The sequence below is a fragment of the Scyliorhinus torazame genome, chromosome 9 (genome assembly GCF_047496885.1).
Source record: "Scyliorhinus torazame isolate Kashiwa2021f chromosome 9, sScyTor2.1, whole genome shotgun sequence".
Classification (NCBI taxonomy): domain Eukaryota; kingdom Metazoa; phylum Chordata; class Chondrichthyes; order Carcharhiniformes; family Scyliorhinidae; genus Scyliorhinus; species Scyliorhinus torazame.
In genome coordinates, this window is record NC_092715.1 from 132,428,798 (window position 1) to 132,450,888 (window position 22,091).

General features: G+C 49.7%; 1 long non-coding RNA gene across 1 annotated transcript in view; it reads right to left on the bottom strand.

The window, feature by feature from the left end:
- The window catches only part of LOC140430023 (uncharacterized), an 81,332-nt gene that overhangs the window by 53,479 nt on the left and 5,762 nt on the right, over positions 1 to 22,091 (bottom strand). The gene's annotated exons all lie outside the window — the stretch shown is intronic.

Below are 22,091 nucleotides of genomic sequence, written 5' to 3' on the forward strand. Positions count from 1 at the left end.
AACCCAGGGAAACGGGGTGCTAATAGCCACAGAAACCAAGGGGAAAGAGTGTTAATGGCAGTCCCCAGAGAGAACAAAAGATGTGAGAGGCCAAACAGCAGAGAAACTAACATCAGAGGGTAAACTGTGACAGATGGAGATGTGGGGGGAGGGGAAGAGGGAAGCAAAGGGGAGAAGGGGTAAAGAAAGCTGGATAAGATTGGGAGGGGGGTTTAAATATATATTAAGAAAGACAAGAAAGAAAGAAATGGCAAGAGACAGTTGAAATTAAATGGCATAAAAACAAATGGGCCTAGGTGGGATAGAGCTAATCATCTGAAGTTTTTGAATTCTATGTTGAGACCGGAAGCCTGTAGTGTGTGAGGCATGATCAATTTGGCTGGAGACGAAGTTGAATTCAAGCTAAGGCTTTATTAGTATCTGAAGTGTGGCCTCCTGCAGCAGCTGACGAAATGGCTGCGAGGTGGAGGCCACGCATATTTATAACCCGGCTCCTGGGCGGAGCTAGCATGCAGGGGCCCAGGTAAACCTGTAGTGCAGGTTCTACCATACAACCCTTAATATAGGAACACAGTGGTTTACCACATTCACCCCCTGATAAAATTGAGTCCGGCGAGGGTGGTGGATAACTATGTACAATTCGCAATCTTTAATATTTACAGAACAGTGAAAAAAAAATGTCTCTGGTCATCAGGTGGGCCGGTCAGAGGTTCCGCCGGTCCGGCGCCTTGATCGTCCTCTGGGATCGACGAAGTGGAGCCGGCGATGTTGGTGCTGTCGTGGTCAAAGTTGACTCCGGGAGCGTGCCAAAATCCTCTTCATCAATGGGAGTGGGCAAGGGGAGGACGGACAGTCGTAGGGGGGGTGGTGATCGGAGCGACGGGGGAGGGATGGGTGGCGCCGGGGATGACGGGGGTGGTGTGGGGATGGAACCTGCTGGTGCCAGGTCCCTGAGGGAGACGGTATCCTGGCGGCCGTCGGGGAACGCCACGTAGGCGTACTGTGGGTTTGCGTGGTGCAGGTGCACCCTTTCCACCAACGGACCCACCTTGTGGAGCCACACATGTTTACGGAGGAGCACGGTTCCCAGAGCTGTGAGCCAAGTTGGGAGTGATACCCCGGATGTGGACTTCCTGGGGAAGGCAAAAAGACGTTCATGCGGTGTACTGTTAGTAGCAGTGCAAACTAATGAGCGAATGGAATGTAGTGCATCAGGGAGGACCTCTTGCCAACGGGAGGTCAGGAGATTTCTGCACCGTAGGGCCAGCTGGACGGCCCTCCATACCGTCCAATTCTCCCTTTCTACCTGTCCGTTTCCCCGGGGGTTGTAGCTCGTCGTTCTGCTGGAGATGATACCCCTGCTGAGCAGGAACTGGCATAGCTCATCACTCATGAATGAGGATCCCCTGTCACTGTGGATGTAGGCGGGGAAGCCGAACAGAGTGAAGATAGAAGGAAGGGCTTTAATGATGGTGGCAGACGTCATGTCGGGGCATGCGATGGCGAAGTATTCGTCGATCACACTGAGGAAATACGTGTGTCGGTCAGAGAAGGGGAGGGGGCCTTTGAAATCCACGCTGAGGCGTTCAAAGGGGCGGGAGGCCTTCACCAGGTGCGCGCGGTCCGGCCGGTAGAAGTGCGGTTTGCACTCCGCACAGACCTGGCAGTCCTTGGTGATCGTCCTTATTTCCTCGACGGAGTAGGGCAAATTTTGTGCCTTAATGAAGTGGTACAACCGAGTGACCCCTGGGTGACAAAGGCTGCCGTGCAGGGTCCGCAGTCAGTCTACCTGTGCGCTGGCACGTGTACCTCGGGACAAGGCGTCTGGGGGCTCGTTGAGTTTGCCAGGGCGATACTTAATCTTGTAGTTATAGGTGGCGAGCTCAATTCTCCACCGCAAGATTTTGTCATTTTTGATCTTGCCCCACTGTGTGTTGTTGAACATGAAGGCTACCGACCGTTGGTCAGTGAGGAGAGTGAATTTCCTGCCCGGCAGTTAATGCCTCCAATGTCGCACAGCCTCAACGATAGCCTGGGCCTCCTTTTCGACAGATGAGTGCTGAATTTCGGAGGCATGGAGGGTGCGGGAAAAGAATGCCACGGGCCTGCCTGCCTGGTTGTGGGTGGCGGCAAGGGCGACGTCCGATGCGTCGCTTTCTACTTGGAAAGGAAGTGTTTCGTCTACAGCGTGCATTCCAGCTTTGGCAATATCAGCTCTGATCCGGGCGAAGGCCTGTTGGGCCTCTGCCATCAGGGGGAAATGAGTGGACTGTATGAGTGGGCGCGCCTTGTCGGCATAGTTTGGGACCCACTGAGCGTAATACGAGAAGAACCCCAGGCAGCGTTTGAGGGCCTTGGGGCAGTGGGGGAGGGGAAGCTCCATGAGGGGGCGCATGCGGTCGGGATCGGGCCCCAGAATTCCGTTCTGGACCATGTAGCCGAGGATGGCTAGGTGGTTTGTACGGAACATACACTTCTCCTTGTTATACGTGAGGTTGAGGAGAGTGGCGGTGCGGAGAAATTTAGCGAGGTTGGCGTTGTGGTCCTGCTGATCATGGCCGCAGATGGTCACATTGCCTAGGTACGGAAACGTGGCCCGCAAGCCGTACCGGTCGACCATTCGGCCCATCTCCCTTTGGAAGACCGAAACTCCATTGGTGACGCCGAAGGGGACCCTAAGGAAGTGATATAGCCAGCCGTCTGCCTCAAAGGCAGTGTATGGCCGGTCCGATTTACGGATGGGGAGCTGGTGGTAAGCGGATTTCAGGTCCACCGTTGAGAAGACCCGGTACTGTGCAATCCGGTTAACCATGTCAGATATGCGTGGGAGGTGGTACCCGTCGAGCTTCGTGTACCTGTTGATGGTCTGGCTGTAGTCCACGACCATTCAATTTTTCTCCCCAGACTTAACCACTACCACTTGAGCTCTCCAGGGGCTGTTGCTGGCCTCGGTGACTCCCTCCTGAAGCAACCGCTGGACCTCGGACCTGATGAAGGCCTTATCCTGGGTGCTGTACTGTCTGCTCCTGGTGGCGACGGGTTTACAATCTGGAGTTAGATTGGCAAAGAGGGAAGGAAGATCGACCTCTAGGAGCCGCTGCCTGATAACATCGGACCCAATCCCAGTTACAAAAGCGTCCTTCATAAGGAGATCTGGGCGCTCCTTAGCTGTAACATCCTGGCAGTCACAGTCCCGAACTAGTGGGATCAGGGCCCTCCAGAAGTCCTCGATTGACTCACCAGGAAGTTGAGTACGCGTTGCGAGCGTGTGTCTGGCGAAGAGCGTGGTCGGCTTCTGCTCATAATTCCCTTTGAGTCGAGTCATAGCTTCAGCGTAATTGGGCGCATCCTGGATCAGCGGGAAGATTTTAGAGTTGAGTCTGGAGTACAAGATTTGAATCTTCTGAGCCTCTGGAACAGGGGCCGGCGCCGCGTTGATATACGCTTCAAAACAAGCTAGCCAGTGCTGAAAGTCCTTTCTGGCATCGCTTGCGTGTGGATCCAGCTGCAGTCGATCTGGTTTAATCCGGAGGTCCATCTTCTGAATCAGGTACTAATAAATTGAGGCACGATCAATTTGGCTGGAGACGAAGTTGAATTCAAACTGAGGCTTTATTAGTATCTGAAGTGTGGCCTCCTACAGCAGCTGACGAAATGGCTGCGAGCTGAAGGCCACATATATTTATAACACGGCTCCTGGGCGGAGCTAGCATGCAGGGGCCCAGGTGAACCTGTAGTGCAGGTTCTACCGTACAACCCTTAATATAGGAACACAGTGGTTTACCACAGTGTGCCAAACCGGAAGATGAGATGTTGTTCCTCCAGTTTGCCTTGAGCTTCACTGGAACATTGCAGCAGGCCAAGGACAGGCATGTGGGCATGGGAGCAGGGTCTTTTGTTAAAATGGCAAGCAACGGGAAGGTTCGGGTCCTGAACACGCACAGGCCGAAGATGCTCAGCAAAGCGATCACCCAGTCTGCGTTTGGTCTCCCCGATATAGAGGAGACCACATTGGGAGCAGCGAATGCAATAGACTGGATTGAAAGAGGTGCAAGTGAAATGCTGCTTAACCTGGAATGAGTGTTTTAGGCCTGGGATGTTAAGCATGGAAGAGGTAAAGGGGCAGGTGTTACACCTTCTGCGATTACATGGGAAGGTGCCATGGGTGATGGGAGAGGTATTGGGTATGGTGGAGGAGTGGACTAGATTATCTTGGAGGGAACGGTCACTGTGGAATGCTGACAGAGGGAGTGAAGGGAAGATGTATTTGGTGGTTGCATCACGCTGAAGTTGGTGAAAATGGAGGAGGATTATGCTTTGCATACGGAGGCTGATGAGATGAAAGGTGAGGATGAGACGGACTCTATCCTTGTTCTGGGAGGGAGGGGAGCGGGCGAGAGTAGTGGCGCGGGAGAAAGACCGCACACTGTTGGGGGCCCTGTCAACAAATGTAGGTTGGAAATCACGGTTGAGGAAGACGGAACACACTTTCGAAGCACCATTTTGGAAAATGGCATAATCGGAACAAATGCTAAGGAAGTGAAGGAGTTGAGAGTAAGGGATGGAGTCCTTACAGGGTGTAGGGTGTGAAGAGCTGTCGTCCAGATAGCTGTGGGAGTCAATGGGCTTGTAGTGGATATTAGTAGATAGTCTATTGCTGGAAATGGAGACAGAAAGATCAAGGAAGGGAAGGGAAGTGTCTGAGATGAACGGTCTCTGCGGAATGCTGAAAGAGGGAGTGAAGGGAAGATGTGTTTGGTGGTGGCATCATAGTGGTCAGCACTATGGTTTCACAGCACCTGGATCCCAGGTTTGATTCCCTGCTTGGGTCACTGTCTGTGTGGAGTCTGCACGTTCTCCCTGTGTCTGCATGGGTATCTTCCAGGTGAACTTAAGAACATAAGAACTAGGAGCAGGAGTAGGCCATCTGGCCCCTTGAGCCTGCTCCGCCATTCAATGAGATCATGGCTGATCTTTTGTGGACTCAGCTCCACTTTCCGGCCCGAACGCCATAACCCTTAATCCCTTTATTCTTCAAAAAACTATCTATCTTTATCTTCAAAACATTTAATGAAGGAGCCTCTAATGCTTCACTGGGCAAGGAATTCCATAGATTCACAACCCTTTGGGTGAAGAAGTTCCTCCTAAACTCAATCCTAAATCTACTTCCCCTTATTTTGAGGCTGTGCCCCTTAGTTCTGCTTTCACCCGCCAGTGGAAACAACCTGTCCGCATCTATCCTATCTATTCCTTTCATAATTTTATATGTTTCTATAAGATCCCCCCCCCAAACAGGTGCTCCTATTTCCTCCCACAATTCCCAAAAGACCTGCTGTTAGGTGATTTGGACATTCTGAATTCTCCCTCTGTGTACCCGAAAAGGCGCTGGAATGTGGCAACTAGGGGCTTTTCAGAGTAACTTCATTGCAGTGTAATGTAAGCCTACTTGGGGCAATAAAGATTATAAAATAAAATAAAACATGATTGTAGTAATTTTGCTGTGATCCAACAGTAAGCTGAAACTGATTTGATCATATTGCAAGAAGAATTAATAAAAGTACCATTTAATCTCATTAATCACAGCATAAAGTTTCTTGCTCAAGAAAAAACAGGATAAATGGCGAGATTACAATTTTTACACAATTCAAAGGCAAGATTGCATACCAATTAGGCATGTAAATTGAACAGCACAGAAAATACATAATTATGGAGCTATAGATCATGGATCACAGGGTGATCAGAATGACAGAAATTGGGGATCGAGAATCAGAGAGACAGAGTTGGAGAAACAAATCATACCATTTGTATTAGGTGGTAAGACGGTTAGCAATCTGACTTGTCAACTGTTATATGTCATGTACTGATGTAATTTTGTTCACCACAAGCATTTTGTTATAGTCTCCTACAGAATGTCTTCCAGGATCCTTTCTTGGTTTGTTCAATCATCTAATGACTAAGGAAAATGCTGGGATTGCCGATTAGTCAGATGTGCCAATCTCCACAAACATTGGGGAATTTCTTTTATCCAATTTACAAGTATTCATGGCAAACTGGAGCCAATTTTCCTGCATCTGGCAGCCATTTAGCACTTCAGGCGGGAGTGCTAGTTGGGCCCAAATAGCAGAGAAAATGGGCTCTCTGGCTTACCATTAAATTGCTGTAACAAGGACCCTGAACCAAAATGGACCAGTTACCTGCCAACTGCTCCAGATGGCTGCCACATGCACCCTGCCAACTACCCTGAATAGTACTACAAGCAAAATATCACTTCATGAGTCTCAGTGAGGACACATTATAGTTAATTTGCCACTGTTTTTATCATTGCATTGAGCATCCTTGTGAAATATATTTATGGTAATTGCAAACAATGGGCATTAGCATATCACCAATGGCACTGTGCATAGGAAGACAGAGCACAATGATGATAACACATGGTAAGCTTGGAGTTTATGAAGCTCCATCTAGTGGTGGACGTGACAGTGACATTATCATAACACATTCTCCAGGCATGGCACAATGGTGGTGTTCAAGAGTGTGTCAAGAAAAACTAAATAAAATGGTTGCTGTAAATCTGAATACACACAAGAAAGCTGTTGGAAAAACTCACCAGGTGAGGAAAGACCTGAGCAAAAACAGAAGTCAGTTGCTATTTCAAGACTTGACTATTCTTTGAGATGGGGGCTGGATTCTCCAATTTTGAGGCTATGTCCCCACGCCGGCGTGGGAATGGTGGCGTTTTACGACAGAACAAATGGCATAAAATGGCCACCAATCCTCCGGTTGGCTGGGGGCCAGCATCAAGGCAGCGTAGAGCACCCGGCTCTATCTGCCGATATGGCCTGGAGAATTGCCGGGTCCGTGGCCGCGCATGCCAGTCTCGCGCGCTCTGGACCACCCCCCAACAGTGCCCCCAGCCCCTGGCAAAGTCCCCCCCTGACCACAGATCGGCCCTCCCCCGACTGTGGCGGCGCTGGACTGAGTGTGCAGCCGCCACGCGGGTTCCCGACGGATGAGACCACATGCAACCGACGCCAGGCGATGTCCTGAGGCGGGCGATACGGCACACGGCGTGCTCGGAGAGTACACTGCTATGGAGGGGGCGGAGCATCGTAAAAGTGGCGCCGTCCCCGACTCGGTCGTGAACGGGGATTCTCCGCCTGATCGCCAAATGTGATTTCGGCGTCGGCGACCGGAAAATCCCACCGAGATACTCCAGGTGAATAACATTTTAAAAGAAACCCAATGAATCAAGGCGAAAGGGAGGAAATTTGTAAACATACAGAAATAGAAATAGAATCACAATGGAATGTTGAAAAGATGAGATGAAGTAAAGTGGGGTGGAGGTTTGCATAGAGCATAAGCATTCTTTGCTGTAAAATTCTATGTAATTCCATGTGAAATATTCGAATGAGGAATGATCAAACAGCATACCTGGCACTAGCAAGATGTAAAAGGAGACATAATAGGAAAAAAAATCAAAGAAATAATTGGCATGCATGAGACACAGAGCACGTAAGAACAACCAAAGGAGGTTTCATTGAAAGGAAAGCAAGAAGGATTAGCATACCGTCTGATTTTAGCATATTGTCCGAGAGAAGAAAAAGAAGTAGCAGAGTGACACCAAGGACGTAGATCATCAGTAGTTTTCTGCCCCGGATGTACCACTTCAAGTACTGTAGCCTCTCCCCATCCCCAGGTATATCTGGACATCCAGACATTACCCAATATTGGCTGCTAGAGAGAAAATGGGAGTTGTATTAAGGTATGAAATTGCTAAAGTGATCATTAAGATTGCAAAGTGCTAACAAGTTTTTGTTTTTTCCACATGCTGCCTAATCTACCTAATCTATTTCTGCGACCACCTGCATCGCTTCAGGAGCCAATATTTGCACCTTTATTTGTTTTTATTTAGGATACATTAAAATATATTCATGGATATATTTATGTCAGAGGATTTATGCAGCCAACCAATGTGGTTATTTCAAAGGTAAGGCAAGGAAATCCTTCCAGAATAATTGATAAGTCTGGGGTTCCATTTTATTAGTTAATTTTAATCATTACTATCAAAGAAAATCTATCCTTAATCTATGCAGTTAAATAATTGAGCCATCAATGATTTCACTTGTGAAACAAACCGATCTTCCATGGAGGGTCATATGCCGGAGGCACCGCAGAGGATCCACTAGGGGGACCCCTCGGAAGTCCCCATGCAAGGGCTGCACAGGAATTGCCCAGGAAGTTTTGACTCAGTTGGGCAAGTCTTCTGATTCTGGAACCCTACGGCATCCTGATTTAAAGTTGGAGATGTCAAATGGTTCCAACTCATTGAGCGCAATAGTTATCCAGGAAAGGTTTAAAAGATTAAAACCAGTTCTACTTATTGGGTAGCTGTATTATTGAAATTGCAAGACTCCATTGGACAACCGACTACCCCCCCTTCTCAGAATTAGCCACTGACCCCCCCCCAACCACCTATACCCACCCCTGACTACCCCCTGACCCCTCCACCTACTCCCTCACTACCCCCCAGCTTCCCCCCACCCACCCGACGACTCACCACCCTCTGTCCCCCCCCCGACTGCACCCACAGGTAGTGACCTCTCCCACAACAAATCCCCACTGACCACTCAACGGCACTCCCTCCATCCGACCCACCCCTACCATCTCACCCAATTACCTTTTTTCCTAACCTGCTGTGGTGAACCACTGTTATTGTAGTTCCACTGTTATTCCACTGTTACTTACAGTGCTGCATATATTCTCTGTTACTGTTTGTTCCATTGTTACTCACTGTGTTATATATTGTTGTTCTTCCGTGGTTCCGCCCCACTGGGTGTTGTATGTAGTTGACTGATCTGTAGCCCTGTCTCCAGTCTGGGTTCAGCAGCAGACAGCCCGTCAACTCTGGGGGACCGTCCTGCTACTTCTGCGGCCAGGATCAGCACTCCAGACAACTCTGCCCAGCTCGGAACGCGACCTGCAGCGAGTGCAGTAAGAAGGGCCACTTTGCTAAAGTCTGCCAGGCCCAGCCTAAAACGTCCAAATCCTGCCGCGTGGTATCTTGCCTGTCGGGACCGCCCCCTTCTAACGCGTCATCCGACTCGTGCGACCCGTGGAGTCTGCCATCTTGTTCGCCATATCCGACACGACCCGCCATGTGCGACTCGTGGGGGCCGCCATCCTGGCCGCCATCTTCTACGTGACCCGCCATGTGCGACTCGTGGGGGCCGGCATCTTGGCCGACATCTTCAACGCCACCCACTACCACCAACCAGACCTGTCATCTTCCGCAGCTCGCCTCCGTCACCCTCGACCAGCCCCGGCCCCGTCTCTCAAGAACTCCATGATGACCGTCCGGATCAACGGGCACGAGACGATCTGCTTATTCAACTCCTGGAGCACGGACAGCTCCGTCCATCTGGATACAGTAAGGCGCTGCTCCCTCTGAATTTTTCCTGCATCCCAGACAATTTCCCTGGCTTCCGGATCACACTCTGTTGAGGTCCAGGGGTACTGTGTCGCAGCTCTTGTGATACATGACGTAGAGTACGTTAACTTTAAACTTGATGTCTTCCCCTATCTCTGCGCTCCCCATTTATTAGGCCTAGACTTCCAATGCTATCTCCGATGCCTGACCTTAACATTCGGTGGACCCCTGCCTCCTCTCACAGTCTCTAGCCTCGCAACCCTTAAGGTCGCCCCACCCCCGCTCTTCGCTAACCTCATCCCGGACTGTAAGCCCGTCGCCACCAGGAGCAGACAATACAGTGCTCGGGACAAGGCCTTTATCAGGTCAGAGGTCCAGCGACTCCTGCGGGAAGGGATTATAGAGGCCAGTACCAGCCCCTGGAGAGCCCAAGTGCTGATCGTCAAGACTGGGGAGAAGCTCCAGATGGTCGTCGACTACACTGAGACAATCAACAGGTACACTCAGCTCGATGCATACCCCCTTCCCTGCATATCTGGCATGGTCAACAGATTGCGCAGTACCGAGTCTTCTCCACGGTAGACTTGAAGTCCGCGTACCACCAGCTCCCTATCCGCCCGGAGGACCGCCAATACACTGCCTTCGAGGCAGATGGACGCCTCTACCACTTCCTCAGGGTCCCCTTTGGAGTCACCAATGGCGTCTCGGTCTTCCAATGGGAGATGGACCGAATGGTTGACCAGTACGGGCTGCGGGCCACGTTCCCGTATCTGAATAATGTCACCATCTGTGGCCATGACCAGCAGGACCATGACGCTAACTTCCAGCGTTTCCTTCACACTGCCAAGCTCCTTAGTCTTACATAGAATAGGGAGAAGTGTATTTTCCACACGACCCGCCTAGCCATCCTCGGCTACGTTGTGGAAAACGGAGTCCAAGGGCCCGACCCCTCCTGCAACTTCCCCTTCCCCACTGCCCCAAGGCCCTGAAGAGATGCCTGGGGTTCTTCTCGTACTATGCCCAGTGGGTCCCCAACTATGCGGACAAGACCCGCCCACTCATCAAATCCACCCTTTTTCCCGTGTCAGCTGAGGCCTGCCTAGCCTTCAACCGTATCAAGGCAGACATTGCCAAGGCCACGATGCACGCTGTGGCCGAGTCCATCCCGTTCCAGGTGGAGAGCGATGCGTCTGATTTTGCCCTGGCCTCTACCCTCAATCAGGCAGGCAGACCCGTGGCCTTCTTCTCCCGTACCCTCCAGGGCTCCGTAATTCGACAGTCCTCCGTCGAGAAAGAAGCCCAAGCCATTGTGGAAGCTGTGCGACATTGGAGGCATTAGTTGGCTGGCAGGCGATTCACTCTCCTCACTGCCCAATGGTCGGTTACTTTCATGTTCAATAATACACAGCGGGGCAAGATCAAGAACGACAAGATTCTGAGGTGGAGGATCGAACTCTCCACCTACAATTACGACATCTTGTATCGCCCTGGGAAGCTCAAAGAGCCCCCAGATGCCCTGTCCCGCGGTACATGTGCCAGCGCACAAGTAGACCTCCACAATTACCTCTGTCACCCAGGGGTCACCAGTTTTTTTTAATTTTGTCAAGGCCTGCATCCTGCCTTACTCCATTGGGGAGGTCAGGACCATGACCAGGGACTGCCAGGTCTGCGCGGAGTGCAAACTGCACATCTATCGGCCAGACAGAGCGCACCTGGTGAAGGCCTCCCACCCCTTTGAGCGCCTTAGCATCGACTTCAAAGGGCCCCTCCCCTCCACCGACTGTGACGTGTACTTCCTCAACATCGTTGATGAATACTCACGGTTTCCCTTCACCATACCATGCCCTGACATGACCTCGGCCACTGTCATCAAGGCCCTTCACAGCCTCTTCACCTTGTTCGGTTTCCCCAGCTACATCCACAGTGATCGGGGCTCCTTGTTCATGTGTCAGTTCCTGCTCAGCAAGGGCATCGCCTCAAGCTGCTACAACCCCCGGGGAAATGGACAGGTAGAGAGGGAGAACACGATGGTCTGGAAGGACGTCCTCCTGGCCCTACGGTCTAGAAGTCTCCCAGTCTCCCGCTGGCAGGAGGTCTTTCCCGATGCTCTCCACTCCATCCGGTCGCTTCTGGGTACTGCCACCAACGAGACCCCTCACGGACATATGTTTGTCTTCCTAGGAAGTCCACCTCAGGGATCTCAATCCCATCCTGGCTGACAGCCACAGGGCCTGTCCTCCTCCGGAAGCATGTGAGGAACCACAAAACCGATCACCTGGCCGAGCAGGTTATGCTTCTCCAGGTTAACCCACATTATGCCTACGTGGCACATCAGGACGGGCGACAGGATACAGTCTCCCTCCGGGACCTGGCACCCGCTGGTTCCCCACCCGACCCTCCACCATCTACCTCCATTACCATCGCCCCCACGCCTACAGCGTCTCCCTCTCTGTCGACGCTCCCGGAAGAAGAAGAGGACGACACGCTCCCGGAGTCACAGGTGTCGACACCAGTGCCCACACCACAGCCAGGTCTGAGGAGATCACAGCGGACGGTTAAAGCTCCTGATAGACTTAATCTATAAGTTTGCTTCACCCCCGCTGAACTTTTTTTTTTTAACAGGGGGTGAATGTGGTGAACCACTGTTATTGTAGTTCCACTGTTGTTCCACTGTTACTTACAGCGCTGTATATATTCTGTTACTGTTTGTTCCATTGTTACTCACTGTGTTATATATTATAACATAGAACATAGAACAGTACAGCACAGAACAGGCCCTTTGGCCCTCGATGTTGTGCCGAGCATTGTCCAAAACCAAGATCAAGCTGTCCCACTCCCTGTCATTCTGGTGTGCTCCATGTGCCTATATAATAACTGCTTGAAAGTTCCTAAAGTGTCCGACTCCACTATCACAGCAGCCAGTCCATTCCACACCCTAACCACTCTCTGAGTAAAGAACCTACCTCGGACATCCCTCCTATATCTCCCACCTTGAATCTTACAGTTATGCCCCCTTGTAACAGTTACATCCACCCGAGGAAATAGTCTCTGAACGTCCACTCTATCTATGCCCCTCATTATCTTATAAACCTCTATTAAGTCGCCTCTCATCCTCCTCTGCTCCAAAGAGAAAAGCCCTAGCTTCCTCAACCTTTCCTCATAAGACCTATCCTGCAAACCAGGCAGCACCCTCGTAAATTTCCTTTGCACCCTTTCCAATGCTTCCACAAACTTCCTATAATGAGGTGACCAGAACTGCACACAATACTCCAAATGTGGTCTCACCAGGTTCATGTATAGTTGCAGCATAACCCCGCGGCTCTTAAACTCAAGCCCCCTGTTAATAAACGCTAACACACTATAAGCCTTCTTCACGGCTCTATCCACTTGAGTGGCAACCTTCAGAGATCTGTGGACATGAACCCCAAGATCTCTCTGGTCCTCCACATTCCTCAGAACCCTGCCGTTGACCCTGTAATCCCTGTAATATTGTTGTTCTTCCATGGCTCCGCCCCACTGGGTGTTGTATATAGTTGACTGATCTGTAGCCCTGTCTCCAGTCTGGGTTCAGCAGCAGACAGGCTACATCTTAGGGTATTAAAACCATTACTTTGTTTCCTCCAACTTGCCTCGTGTGTAATTGATGGTGCATCACCTGTCAACGCGAGTGGGATGTTTAAACTTACCAGAACAAAGCAGACAGTCCAGTAAAACAGTTTTGCGGCACCATTTGCCCTGACAATCCTGCACTGCACCAAAAATCTCCAGGAGCACCTACGGTGCACATTTTACAGCAAGCCTGGGTCAGAGGTCCAGGTGAGAAATGTGTCAGTTCCAGACTAAGATAAGTAAAAAGCCGCAGAATGGCAGTACGACAATGATTGCCACTCACGGAAGGTTCAGTCCCAAGTTAGTAAGTTCTTGCCTGAATTTTGTACTTTCTGGCAAAAAAAATAATAACAAGTGAAGAAAGCACTCAGTGAAGCACATATCTCTTCCATGCAGTGTTAATTCAACATTATTACAATTACGCTGATGTTGCCCAAGGCTTTTCTCTGCCCGGTTGTTGCTGTGTGACTACAAAGCTGAAAAGTTAATTATTTTTATTAAGTGCTTCCATCTCACTGAAAAGGTTTCAATCCAATCCACATACAACAAGCTGCTCCAAAAACTCTGCTCATATTTTATATCTTTGACAAATTGCTCCACAGTAACTGAGACAAATCACAACATTCTAAAACAACACTCTAAACAAACCAAGTACGAACATTGCATTAAAAAAGACAATTTTCTCTATCTTCCAATATTAATGGATCTTCCAAAAAATGTCAGGATTTTCTAAAAAGGTTTCAGCATCAGAATCGGCATCTTTGCCAAACACTCGTCAGTTCTTAAAATAAAAGCAAATTACTGCGGATGCTGGAATCTGAAACCAAATACTGGACAATCTGAACAGGTCTGATAACATCTGTGGAGAGAAAAGGCAGCTAACATTTCGAGTCTGGATGACACTCTGTTAAAGCTCCCGACTCAAAATGTTAGCTCTTTAATCAGTTCTTTATTGGACCATAACTTCCAAGTGTACCAAGTTCCATGGAAACCCATCCATTAGTTTTTTTGAGATGTATTGTTTACAGACAAACAGACTAACAGAGAAGAAACATTACCTCCACAGCTGTCAATCGTAAAGATCATAACACTTTGAATTTACATAGAATTTACCAGCCACGTGGTGGCAAAATGGTGGGGGATGCGTCAGAATGGAACCTCAATATGTTCCCACCTCTGGTCAATGTTTCTGGAAATGGTCAGGTGATAGATTTGAGAGTGTGCAAAGCAGCAGCACGCACAAAACTGAACAACACCTCTCTACTTTATTGTCCTTTTATAGTCCATTTGGAATAAATGCTAACATTCCATTTGCCTTAATAATTACTTGCTGTATCTGCATGTCGACTTTCTGCGATTCATGAACAAAGACACCCATATTCCTCTGCCCAGACCCATTTTGAATCTGCTTTCCATTTAAATAATAAATTGCCTTTCTATTTTTTTGGCCAAAATGGATAACCTCACACTTATCTACATTAAACTCCATCCAAATTTTGGCCCAACCTCTTAGCCTACCTATATCCGCCTGTAAAATCTTTATCTCCCCTTCACTGCCTGCTTTCCCACCCATTTCAGAATCATCCGTAAATTTTGCTATGTTACACTCTGTCCCTGCTTGCAGATCATTTATATAGATTGTAAACAGTTAAGGTCCAAGGACTTACCACTGCGGTACCCAGCTTAGTTACAGTTCACCAGCAAGAGAAGGGCACATTTATGCCAACCCTCTTCTTTCTGCCAGTCAGCCAATCCTCAATCTAATCTCGTATTCTACCCCCAATCCCGTGCAATCTCACCTTCTGGATCAGTCTTTTATGTGGCACCTTGTCAACACCTTCTGGAAGTCTAGATATACCACATCCACAGGTTCCCCATTATCCACCTTGCTGGTTGCTCATCGGGACTGAAGAAGCAGTGTTCCGAAAGCTTGTGATTTCAAATAAACCTGTTGGACTTTAATCTGGTGTTATGAGACTTCTTACTGCACCCACCCCAGTCCAGCACCAGCATCCCCACATCATTGCTGATTTGGGCATCGTTGGCTAGGTAAGCATTTTGTTATTTTTGTTGTTTTTTTTCTTTGTCATTTACAGCACAGAAGGAGCCCATTCTGCCCATCATGTCTGCACCGACTCTCAAAAGAGCAACTTAGCTAGCCCCACTCCCCAGCCCTATCTCCGTAGCCCTCTAAATTTATCACTTTCAAATGTATATCCAGCTCTCTTTTGAAACCTCCTATGGAATCCCCCTCCACCACTCTCCCAGGCAGCACATTTCAAACCTGAACAACTCTCTGAGTAAAGACGTTTCTTCTCATCTCGCTCCGATCTCTCTTGCTGACCATCTTGAAATGATGACCCCTAGTCACTGATTTACCAACTAGTGAAAATAGAATCCCCTTCTTTATCCTGTCAAAATTGTTCAGAATTTTAACATTCAATAAGGTTGCCTCTTAATCTTCTCTGCCCCAAGGAGAACAAGCACAATTTCTCCAAACGTTGTATCTAAAATTCCTCATTCCTGGTATCGTTCTAGTAAATCTCTGCACTCTCTCCAGGGCTTTAACATCTTTCCTTGAATGAGGGGCGGGATTGTCCAATCCCACGGCAGAGTGTCCATGGCGTTGTAAACGCCGTCGTGTTTTACGATGGCGTGAATGGGCCGCTCCGACATATAATTCTGGCCCTACAGGGGGCCAGCATGGCGCTGGAGGGGTTCGCGCAGCTCCAACTGCAGATCCCGGCGTGAACTGGGTGCCGCAGGATCCGCGCATGCGCAGTTGCGCCGGTTCCAACGAGGACATGCGCAGTGGTGCCGGAGCCAACGTATGCATGCGCAGTGGCCTCCTTCAACGCGCCGGCCCCAATGCAACATGGCGCAGGACTACAGGGGCCGGTGCATAAGATAGGAGGCCCCCAGCCACAGCGGCCGGCCCGCCAATCGGTGGGTCCCGATCACGGGCCAGGCCACATCGGAGGCCCCCCCGGGGTCGGACCGCCCTCCACCCCCCATAGGCCACCACCCGACCCTTACACGCCGAGGTCCCGCCGGCCCAGAGCAGGTTAGAATGGCGCCGGCGGGACTCGGCTCCTTTCCAACTCAGCCCATCTGGGCCGGCGAATCGGCGGGCCGGCCACTTAGAGCGGCCCGCAACCGGCACCACGCCAGCCACACCGGCGCCAATGGCGCTGATTCTCCACACTGTGGAGAATCGCGTGCCGGCGTCGGAGCAGCGTGGCCCGTTCGGGGGATTCACCGGCCCGTCGCGGGGCTGGGAGAATCCCTCCCAAGGTTCCCAGAACTGAACACAAAACTCTAAATGTGTTCAGACCAATGATTTGTAGAGGTATAGCATCACTTTGTTGCTTTTATACTCTGTGCCTCTATTTATAAACCCATGGATCCTACAAGCCTTCTTAACAACTAATTCAACTTGCCCTTCCCATTTCTTTACCCATTTCCCAGTCTACCTTAGGGTAATTGAAATTCCCAACCATCACAACCCTACTTACCCTGCAGGTTTCCACAATCTGCCTACAAATGCTCTCTTCTACTTCCTCCCCACTATTTGGAGGTCGATACTAAATACCAAACAAGGCCACCTTCCTGCTTCTCACCTCCAACTATGTAGATTCTAATTCAGGAACTGCATCTCGTTCAAGAACTGTGATACTATCATTATTGCCCATAACTGAGCAGATTTAAGTCGCTAGAATTTTGTGGTTTTGTATAGAAACTGTTCATCATGGGAATTCCTTCTGAGAATGTCAAAGGCAGTCCTGGTTTTGGAAGAGGAAGATTGGGAGGTACAATTTAATCTGATCCATTTGGCTTGTGTCATGCTGGGCTCAAGTGCAGTGAAACCAAAAAACACCCACCTGGTGTGTCAGTAATATAGGTCTTCATTATCTATACTGCATCAGTTACACTGATTCTTTGAGCACCATCTAGGCCACTTCCAACTCATGGTTGTGAAGATGATGACTGAGTTAAATTTCTTCAGTATTGGATTCTTTTAAGTAACCACTAAAGTTCTGTTTTAGCAGTGACAAGTGCAAAACTTTAGAGTGTGAGAGCCAAATATTTTTGTGCCAAATTAACCCGGGTGTTAGTTTGTATGCTTGAAGGAGGAACAAGAAAATGTTAATGTAGAAGACAATTGCATTGATGGGCTGACATGAATCCATCAAGCTACATCCTACTTTCCACAAATTAAATTGTCATTCTTTTTAAATAAATCACTTTTATTCATTAAATTGGCAAATCAAATTCCCAGCACAGCATTAGCACTGGAGGTGCAGAATTCAAACTGTGTAGGAGTGTTGTACATGACCTTGTATTTAAATTATAGTCTTGTTTAGTTAAGCAAACATTCACCCATGTAGAATTGTTTGACTGGTTGCCAACATTCTGATAAATGCAACAGTGGATGTGTCTTTGGGCTGCATTTTAATGAGCATAGTTTGGGGAGTGGGTAGAGGGGATTTAAACCTGGAAAACTGACAGGAAGCCGGCTCCAACTTGACAACTTCCACATTTCATTTGAACGCTTTTGTGCGACCTCCTTGGGAGGGACAAATTGTCAATTTCAATATCTTAATAGCTCAATTACAGTGATATTAACACGGTTTTTGCAATTTAACAGTGGGTGCATAGATTTCTGGAGCTTCCTGGAATTCACCAGCAACTGCAAAGCCGATTGGAGGTGTCCCAAAGGCTTTGGGCGCAAGAGATGGTGCCGACTATGCTTGGCACCGAGGCCAGCACTGCTAGGGTGGCGACCGCAGTGGAAAACCTGGAGCATGACATCCACATCTTGAGCAGTGGTGCCCAAGGCATGGCAGAGTCTGTGATGACCATGGCTGGGAGCCTCGACATCATGTCCCAGTCGATGAGGGACATGTCAGAGATGAAGATGAACATTACCGAGGCATTCCAAAGCATAGCTCAGTCGCTGAGGAGCATCACTGTGGGCGTTGACAACATGGTGCAGATAATGGACTGGCAGTGCCAGATGACTTAGAGGTCTCTGGAGCTCTTCCAGCTGCCCCTCCATCCCATGGAGTCCCCCAGGGCCCTGCGGGCACCATCAGGGAAGAGGAAGTGCTGGAGCCAACCCAGAGCCTGCCACCAAGGAGACGATAGCGGTCTCCAGTTCTTCCAAATCCCCCCCTCCTTATACCGGTGCACCTCAAAGGAGGTGGGCAGAACAGGTTGACACAATGACGCCTTTGATAGTGGTAAGTTGGCCGGGCCCTCCACCTCAAAGCCCTCCAGAGGATGTCCACGAAGGGCATCAAAGGTCACAGGGTGCGGAAAGCAGCAGGCTGCGTCGACCTCTGATGTGCATCGGGTGACACACCTAGACGTAGCGTTGGATCACGAAAGATCAAGAAGTATGAGGAGCGCTGAGCGGGCACTCAGGAGTTCATTAACTGTAACTAGGGGGAATGTAAATGTTCACTATTAAAACATGTAACAGCCAGGGGGCCATGCGGTGCAGTGGTTAGCACTGGGACTGCGGCGCTGAGGACCCGGGTTCGAATCCCGGCCCTGGGTCACTGTCCGTGTGGAGTTTGCACATTTTCCCCATGTCTGCGTGGGTTTCGCCCCCACAACCCAAAGATGTGTAGGCTAGGTGGATTGGCCATGCTAAATTGCCCCTTAATTGGAAAAATGAATTGGGTATTCTAAATTTATTTTAAAAAGAAAAAAAACATGTAACACCTGATACATGTGAAGCCTCCATCACATTAATCTTCACAGCAGCCCTGCCTGCACCCCCAGCCCTGTTGCCCGCCTCCACCCCACCCCCCACCCCCGCCTCCTACCCCCAGGTACAGTGGTCCAAGATCAAAAGGCCCCGATGCAGACCTCGTTCAGAGGATGGGTGTGAGCGTGCTGTCAGCAGAAAGACAGGAGTCAGACTTTTGCCGAAATTGATGAGCAGCGGAGGTTTCCTCACGGCAAGATATCATCTCTCCTGCCTGTATATTGACCCGCTGACAGTGCCGACACAGGCCCATCACCCTGGGGTGATGTTACACAGACCATTGGAGTGTGGAACAGGTTGGTCGTGGGGGTGTGGTGTGATGGGGTTTGGGGAATGGGGGAGGCGGAGTGGGGGTTTTGGGTGGAGGGGAATTGGGGGCGATGGAAATGGGAGAGGAGGGAATTGGGGGAAGAAGGGAAATGCGGGTTCAGGGGGAGGGGGGAATTGGGGGAGGGGGATTGGGAGGAAGGAGGGAAATGGGGGGAGGGGGGAAATGGGGATAGAGCAGCCTCGCCCTATGAGAATCTGGAGACAATGAAGGCCTCCCTAGTCCTCTTGGCATGTCAGACCCTTGCCGCTGTCTGTCCCCTCAGACTCATTCTCCAGCCCCTCCTGCTCCATCTCCTCCTCCTCCTCAGACAAGGCCAAATGTCTCTCCTCCTGCTTCTTCAGCATGTTGCTCCGCTGCTGTGCCAGGCTGTGGCGAGCTCAGCAGGCCATCACAAAGCATGAGACCCCTGGGGGGTGTACTGCAGGGCACCACCAGAGTAGTCCAGGCATCGGAACCACATTTTCAGTCGTCCAATACACCACTCAATGACAGCACAGGTGCAAAGTGGGCCTCATTCTAACAGGTCCCCACCTCGGTCTCAGGCCTCTGCACCGTCATCATCAGCCATGACCTCAGCAGGTATCCCTCATCCCCCAAGTGCCAACCCGCCATCCTGGGGTGATCCTCACAGACACTGGGGATATCCGAGTGCCCCAGTGTGCAGCTGCCATGCACATTCCCGAGGTAGCGGGCACACACATGCATGATATGGAGGTCAAACATGATCTGAACATTCAGGGAATGGAACCATTTCCTATTAATGTAGAGCACTCCCTGATACCCAGTACTTGCAGGTCAACATGCCAGGTGCCGCACTGTCTCTCTTGAGATGGAGTCTTCTGCGCCACATGGGATCCGTCATCTCATTGAATGGCCAATGAAACCTGTACCCTTTGGGCCATCGCTGGCCTCCACTTCTGGGTCCCTCCACAGCCTGATGGGCGGCCAGGTCTTCAGAGTATACAGTGGTCCCCTGCACATGGGATGCTATCTTCAGCCTGTGGTGTCACTGCTGCCACTGGCCGATCGAGTCTGCACCGGCTCTTGGAAAGAGCGCCCCACCCAAGCCCACCCATTCAACCTATCCCTGTAAATGAGTAACCCCACCTAACCTAAGGGCAATTTAGCATGGCCAATCCATCTAACCTGCATATCTTTGGATTGTGGGAGGAAACCGGAGCACCCGGAGGAAACCCACGCAGACACGGGGACAATGTGCTAACACCCCACAAACAGTGATCCAAGCCGGGAATCGAAACCGGGTCCCTGGCGCTGTTAAGCAACTGTGCTAACCACTGTGCTACCATGCCGCTTGAAATGCATGCACTAATCATCCTGTGAGACATGGCGTGTCTGCCCTCGAGGAGACACTTCAGAGTTGAGGAGTATGAAGTGCTTTCACAACTAACAAGTCTAATTCCTCATTTGACATATCCTTCAGCTGTGAAGCTAAAGGCTGACTTTCAGGATAAAAGCCACAGCAGGGCTCTGTCCTGGAAGTGTTTGGGAGGACAGACAGGCTCCAGCTGTGGTTGCCCCAGTTATGGGTCTCCACAATATTTAAAGATGGCTTGAAGGCCTCCCAGACGCAAAGCCCCTCACGTCCCTGGCCCAGGTTTTCACCTGGTGCCCCCCAATCTGCAATGAGGTGGTTAAATTGCGGCCAACATCTCACACAGTGATTAGTTTGTCATGCACCACGACATCAAAGAGGTAACCAAACTCTAGTATGAATAGCAATAAACCTTTTATGTCCCGCTCAGGGACCATTAACATTTAAAGAGAAATCCAAACACCTTCACCATAAGATTTCACATTTTGAAATGAAAACAAACTTTATTGTATACAAAAGAATTAAAGAAAACAAGCAGTCTCAATAATGTAGGTTACAACTATTCATATTATGCACTCAGTTTAAAGCCTTACTTTTCCCAAACCTTTTCTTTATAAGACACATCAGTATCTTATTTACTTCTGTAAGGACTGCCCATAAGGCTTCTAGAAACCAATTTCATTCTCCTCAGTTCCCGCTATTCTCAGAAGTAAGACTTTCATTTACTACCTCTTGAATGTGGATGCCTCAGTCGCTTGTTCTGGTTGCCTTCTCAATGCTTCCAAGCCAATCTGCTGGTAGCTTTCTTTTCCACAAGACTCCCAGAACATAGAACATAGAATGTTACAGCGCAGTACAGGCCCTTCGGCCCTCGATGTTGCGTCGACCTGTAAAAACACTCTAAAGCCCATCTACACTATTCCCTTATCGTCCATATGTCTATCCAATGACCATTTGAATGCCCTTAGTGTTGGCGAGTCCACTGCTGTTGCAGGCAGGGCATTCCACACCCTTACTACTCTCTGAGTGAAGAACCTACCTCTGACATCTGTCTTGTATCTATCTCCCCTCAATTTAAAGCTATGTCCCCTCGTGCTAGACATCACCATCCGAGGAAATAGGCTCTCCCTGTCCACCCTATCCAATCCTCTGATCATCTTGTATGCCTCAATTAAGTCACCTCTTAACCTTCTTCTCTCTAACGAAAACAGCCTCAAGTCCCTCAGCCTTTCCTCATAAGATCTTCCCTCCATACCAGGCAACATTCTGGTAAATCTCCTCTTCACCCTTTCCAATTCTTCCACATCCTTCCTATAATGCGGCGACCAGAATTGCACGCAATACTCCAAATGCGGCCGCACCAGAGTTTTGTACAGCTGCAATATGACCTCGTGGCTCCAAAACTCAATCCCTCTACCAATAAAAGCGAACACACCATACGCCTTCTTAACAACCTGACGCGCAATCAATTACACTCAAGACAAAGTGATTCCATAACTGAAGGCTTTAATATGCTACAACCTTTTCCCCAGCAGCTTCGATACAGAAAGTGAAGGCTGCTGGGTGGCACCATCTCTTATACCCCACCTTCAGGGCGGAGCTACGTAATACAGCC